This window comes from Glycine max, chromosome 12 (assembly GCF_000004515.6).
Source record: "Glycine max cultivar Williams 82 chromosome 12, Glycine_max_v4.0, whole genome shotgun sequence".
In the NCBI taxonomy this organism is placed as follows: Eukaryota; Viridiplantae; Streptophyta; class Magnoliopsida; order Fabales; family Fabaceae; genus Glycine; species Glycine max.
This window is the reverse complement of record NC_038248.2, coordinates 32,588,906-32,595,777: the sequence shown is the minus strand read 5'-3', so window position 1 is coordinate 32,595,777 and position 6,872 is coordinate 32,588,906.

Here is a 6,872-nt window from a genome sequence, read left to right as displayed (position 1 = left end):
GAGATCTATCTAACATGTCTCTTGCCACTTTGTTTGGAAAGTTACAAAAACATGAAATGGAATTAATGAGATTGAATCAACATGAAGAAAATGATAAGAAGAAGAAAGGAATCGCTCTTAAAGCATCTTCTTCAATCCAAGAAGAGAGTGATAAGGAGGACTCAATTGAAATAGACGAAGATCATGATCTTAGTATATTGGTAAAAAGATTCAACAAATTCTTGAGAGTAAGAGGAAATCAAAGAAGATCAAACTTTAAACCAAAGAAAAGGGTAGAAGATTCATCATCTACTCTAAGATGTTATGAATCCAATCAACCTGGACATCTGAGGGTTGATTGCCCAATGCTCAAGAAAAGAATAGACAAATCTGAAAAGAAAGTCTTTAATGAAAAGAAGGCTAAGAAGGCCTACATTACATGGGATGATAATGATATGGACTCTTCTGAAGAATCAGAAAACGAAGTTGTAAACCTGAGTCTAATGGCCAAGAGTTATGAAAGCAATGAAGAGAATCATTAGAAAAAATGCATATTCATATTTATAAATCAAGATTTTAGGGTGTTACAATTATTAGAAATTTAAACATCCAAAAATCGTTAAAATGTGGTTAATTAAAATAATATAATAAAAAATAGAATCTTCAAAACATTAGAAAACTTAAAATGTTAAAAAACCTAACGAGTTAAGAAAAGTATTTAATATAAAACTATTATATTAAACACATAATTTGTTTAATGTTTATTTTCAAATAATCTAAAATATTTAATAAAACATTAAATATTCTTTAATCAACATCTTCGATTTTACTAAAATCATTATTAGCTAGATCAGTTTTTTATTTAAGAAGAATATTATATTTTTCAAAGGCAAGCAAAAGTTTATTGACAGTACACACTTAAAAAAAGAAAAAAAAACAAATGATTGCTACTTAGAAAAACACATCAAAAACATTTTTTGATGATTGCTTCACTAAGTTGTACTTCAAAATGAGAGGTTCATAATGGTTTTAAATTTCTGACAAAAGCTAACACAATTGACATATCTTTTGAACTTCTACAACATGTCTTCATGTGGACCCTACTCCAATGAGTACTTATTTGAAAGCCTTTTTAAGAAGGTCAAGCTGCCATTAGAAGCCAAGACAAAAAATATCAAACTTTCTTTGAGTGAGAAATTCTACTTCTACCTCTCTGTTGAGAGTGACCGGCTTCCATCTTGAACTTACATTGTAAGTTCGTGAGAGGTAAGATTCTATTCCTAAGAGGAAACCTCCTATTTTAGGAAGAATCTATATTTATGCAGTACCTACATAGAAAACCTCTGTCACTGTAAATTGAGAGAAGTCTCCAATCCAAGGCCAAGTGTTGGTGCTATGGTGAGGAAGCAACTGTGTATATCTTAAGTCAGTGGGATTGTCATTGATTAGCGTTTGAATTGTTGTTTTAGAACTTGGGTAAAGTCCTAGGTGGATTGACACCTTGTGTTGAGGTGTTGTGCTATTGTGTACCAATGTAACTAGGGTTGTGATAGTGAAATCTCACTATGTTTGGGGAGGAGTAGACATAGCTCTATGATTAGGGGTGAACCAGTATAAACATGTTATTTCATCTTCTTTCTCTTTTCCTTTATTATTTATTCTCTAATCAGATATTAAAATTGTTCTTAAAACTAAATTACTTAAGGAGACTGATTTAAGGAAATCATACTAAAAGGATTTCAATAGAAGGTTTATGTTTTAATCAAAGGATTGAAGATTCATTCAAAAGTTATATGTTTTCAAAAACTAATTTCCCTTCTGAACTTAGAAAGGATTTTTCATTCTGAACTATCTTTAGAATTTGAAAACCTTTTCAAAAGAAAAAAAAATATTAAATAACACAATTCAACCTCCTTCTTGTGTTATCTTGTTCACTTCAATTTTCATCAAAGCTTAACTCTTTGGTTAAGCACACTTGACAATATAGGAGAAAGATCCTGGAAGAAGTAATGACTATATAGATTCCAGCAGTATTCATACCTTAAGGCTCTTCAACAAATAGACCTTCAGGCTTTGATGGAAAAAACTACTACTACTAGAGGGACAAAATGAAGCTATTCCTGGAATCTCAAAATGTAGATTTGTGGGACATCATAGAAATTGGTCCATATAAGTCCATGAAAAGAACACAAGTCGGGAAAATAAGTTTCCTTTTGGACTCCAATGCAAGGTTATTTTAAACATGTGCAGTCAGCAGATTTGAGAATGACAAGATTGCTTAGTGTTTGATAGGAAAGGATACCTGGAACACTCTTAAGACAACATATGAGGGAACAAATCTGGTAAAAGATTCAAAGGTTAATATACTAACTTACAAGTTTAAGATGTTTAAGTTGCAGGAACAAGAATTCATTGAAGATATGTTCAATAGATTCACCACCATAGTGAACAAATCTGGTAAAAGATTCAAAGGTTAATATACTAACTTACAAGTTTAAGATGTTTAAGATGCAGGAACAAGAATTCATTGAAGATATGTTCAATAGATTCACCACCATAGTGAATGAACTAAATGCTCTTGTAGAAAGACACACAACACACTAGAAGATCAAGAAGATCATAAGAAGTCTACCAAAGATTTGGTGACCAAAGGTTACAGAAATACAATAAGCCAAAGATATGAAGAACTTAGTTATGGATGAACTAATAGGATCATTGAAGGTTCATAAGCAAGAACTAATTGAGGAGTTACAAATGCCTAAAGGAAAAGTTGTTGGACTAAAAATGTTTCTCAGAAAACCAAATCAATTCAACAATTTAAGGCATTGAGTTCAATAGCAAAATCAGAAGTTGAAGGAAGCAATAATGAATTTTTTGAAGAAGATGGAGATGAGCTAACCTTCCTCACAAAGAGAGTGCAGAGACTACTAAAAAATGTGAATGTATGAATACAGGGTTTTGATGATGCCAAAGTAGAATCAAACAACAAGGTTGTTTCAACAAACATTCAAAGGTTAAGCATTGCTTCAAGAATAATTCAAGGTCAAAGCAAACAAGATCAAGAAAAAGATAAGGCCTCAAACAATCTCATTGGTTTATCAAGCTTTTGCCTCAAAACGCATTGTTTCCAACATCCAAGGCTCTGGTAATCGATTACCAGAAGAGAATTTTGAAGCAAAGGGTTTAAAAAGGGTTTTGAATTTGAATTTTGAGTCATGTAATCGATTACTAGATGTTTATAATCGATTACCAGTAATGACACTTTAGAAAACACTTTGGAAAGACATGACCCTTCAAAATATAATTGTGTAATTGATTACCAGAAATCTGTAATCGATTACCAGTGAATAATTTTAGAAAAATCTTTTTGAAAAGACACATCTCTTCAAACCATTTTGAAAAGGCACGAAGGGCCTATATATATGTGTGTCTGACTTAGAAAAGCAAGAGAGAGATATTCTAAGAGAACATAATTGCCAAATTCTCTCTCAACAACTCCTGGGCAAACACTTGAAAATCTATTGATAATTCATCCAGAAACTTCAAATTGTATTATCATCTCTAAAAGAGAGAAATTCCTCTAGGAACTTCAATTTTTATCATCCACTCTAAAGGAGAGAAATCTTTCTGTTCATCTCAGAAAGTCAATTGTAATCAAGAGATTGGTTGTCTCTTGAATTGTAATCAAGAGATGGGTTGTGATGCAATCCTACCCCCCAAGGGCATTGGATAAAAGACTCCAAGAAGATTGGGTTAGGGATGCAAGAGAAGGCCCTAGGATTCTCATGAGCCTTAGGGTAGATTTCGGGCCTATGGGCTAAGTATGAGCCCACTTATCTTTGTACATATTAGATTAAGGTTTCATTATTTTTGGGCCTTGTATTTAGGGCTCCATAATGTAGGTAAGGTACCCTAGAAATGTAGGATTTTTCAGTCCTTGTATTTTAGAGCTCCTATACTAGTTTTTGTATTAGGGGTAGTTTTGTAATTTCACATGCATTAAGTGAATATTTGATATGTGTGTTGGAAAATAAATTTAATTGAATTTGTAGAAGCCCAATTCAATTAAATTTTAGAAGGGGAGGTGAGCATTTGCTTGCTACACCTCATTGCCACATCATATAGTCAGACTTTGTGCATGTCCTTCATGCTTTACATGCCTCATGGCACCTAAACACACTTAGTGGAGAATCTTGGACTTGATCTTGGATTAGTGGGCTGAACCATAGCTAAAATTCACTAATCATAATTAGTGAAATTTTGGCTCCACAAATTCAATTTCAAATTCAAGTGAAATTTGAATAGAAATTAAAATTTCCCTCCAATTTTGTGTGACACTTAGGCTATAAATAGAGATCATGTGTGTGCATTTTTTGGAACTTTGATCATTTGAGAATTACACTTCAAAGTTCAGACCTCTTTTGAGACACAAAATTTTGTGCTCCTTCTCCCTCCTCTCATTTCCTCCTCCTTCAAACTCTTATCCATGGCTTCCTATGGTGGTCAGCTTGTGCTTGACTCATCTTCTCTTTGAAGTTGCATCTCTAATCATCTTGTTGGATCAAGTGGCCTCGGAATAATGAAGAAGTGGGGTTGAATTAATTATTAATGTGTCTTGACTAATTAAAAATTTATCCTTCTTAACATTACTAGATTCAATTAGGCTTTACTACTAAGTTATGAGAAAGTAAAGAATAGAAACAATAACTTAGACAAAAGTAAAGCGGAAATAAAAAGTACACAGCGGAAAGATAAAGAGTGTAGGGAAGAAGAAGACAAACACAAGATTTATACTGGCTCGGCAACAACCTGTGCCTGCATCCAGTCCCCAAGCAACCACCGGTCCTTGAGATTTCCAATAACCTTGTAAAATCCTTTACAAGCAAAGATTAACAAGGGATGTGCCCTCCCTTGTTCTCTTTGAACAACCAAGTTGATGTACACTCCACTTGAACTGATCCATAAAAGATGTACCCTCTCTTGTTCTCAGTATTACATCCCAAGTAGATGTACACTCTACTTGTATCACAAAGGATGTACCCTCCAATGTGTTAAGACAAAGAATTCTTAGGCGGTTAGTCCCTTGAATCTTTGTAAGGGGAAACAAAAGATATCTCAGGCGGTTAGTCCTTTGAAATCTTTTGTTTAAAGGGAAGAGGAAGAATCAAAAGAATTCTCAGGCGGTTAGTCCTTTGAATCTTTTGGCAAGAGGAAGAAGGAAGAATCAAAAGAATTTTCAGGCGGTTAGTTCTTTGAATTCTTTTGGCAAGAGAGAGAAGGAAGAAAAGATAGCACACTTTTGTTTTCTGCAGAATTTCCACTTGCAGAAAAACAAAGTTTTGAAAACAAAGTTTAGAAAGCTTTTTGGCAAAGAAAAAGCAATGGGCAATGGTTAGAGAAAGATTGTGAAAAAGGATTGTTTGGAAGAATATCATATATCTTGAAACATGTGCCAAAGTCATGCTTTTATAGACTCTTCATGTTTGGTCAAAGAAATCATTGGAAGAGTTATGACTTTTGAGAAAACCATGTTAAGAGTTATAACTCTTACCTTTTTCTTCAAAACTATCCACTAGTAATCGATTACCACAATGGTGTAATCGATTACACAATGTATTTTATGAAAAGTTGACTCTTCACAATTGGATTTGAATTCCAACGTTCAGATTCACTTGTAATCAATTACTAATATAGTGTAATCGATTACACTATTTGAAATTCATTTTGGAACGTTACAAATCATTTGAAAACATTTTGAAAACCAATCTGGTCACTGGTAATCGATTATTGCCAACTGGTAATCGATTACCAGAGAGTAATCACTCTGGTAACTCAGAAAATTTGAGAAACTTCTTTTGTAAAACAAAATTGTGCTATTTGGTTTTTGAAAAAATCTTTTAATACTTATCCTATATGAAGTCTCGACTTGTTGCTTCTTGATTTCTTCTCTTGAATCTTGAATCTTGGATTGAATTCTTGATGCTTGATCTTGAAATCTTGAATCAATCATTTGGGCTTTTGGCATCATCAAAATTGCTTGGTTCATCATCATGAAGCTTGCTTCTACACATCTTTCTTCCTTCTCCATTCCACTGCCATTGAACTTCAAGAAGCAAAGGACTTCATTGATGAAGAAGATCCAAGGCCTACAAGGTCCACATGGAGCTACGTCATGTGGTATCAGAGCATCTTCATCTAGGTGATATTCTTTTGCTTCCTCTATCTTTTTTTTCAGTCAATTCACTTTAATTCCTTGTTCTTCATCTTATTCTCCATGTATATCCTCCATTGCCTTGTGGTTTGGTGTTGTTTAGAGTATATTCAAAAAAATAAACCGATTAAATCTTAGATCTACACTTGTTCTTGCATTTCTATGGTTCAAATTTTATAGATATACTCTTGAATCATGTTTTTGTGTTGATTTTAGGTTCTATCATTTTTCAGTCATAATCTTCTTGTGCTGAACCTTTAGATCTAAATTTTCTTTCAAAATATTGATTAGAGAAAAAAAACACAAAAATCTAAGTGTAAATCACTTATTCCATGTTGTCTTAGAGTCATGTTTAGTCATAATAATTGTCACATTATGTTCTAAGTTTGTGTTGAATTTTTATTTTGTTGATTGAATTCTAGATACATTTGTTCATGTATTCTTGTCATTCTGAGCCTGTCTTTTGAATTTTGAGTCTAATTCATGCATGTTATTTAGTTCATAACATGTTCTAAATCAATTCCTAAAAGTAGTCTTGTTGTTGAACTTTGTTTTGTTTTCTAAGTTTCCTATATGATGCCTATGAAGCAATTGAGTTGTGGCTGGATTTGTGAATCAAAATAAGTCTTAAGCTCTCTTGAATTGTGTTATTCAAGACATTTGAGCATAAGCAAACACAAAT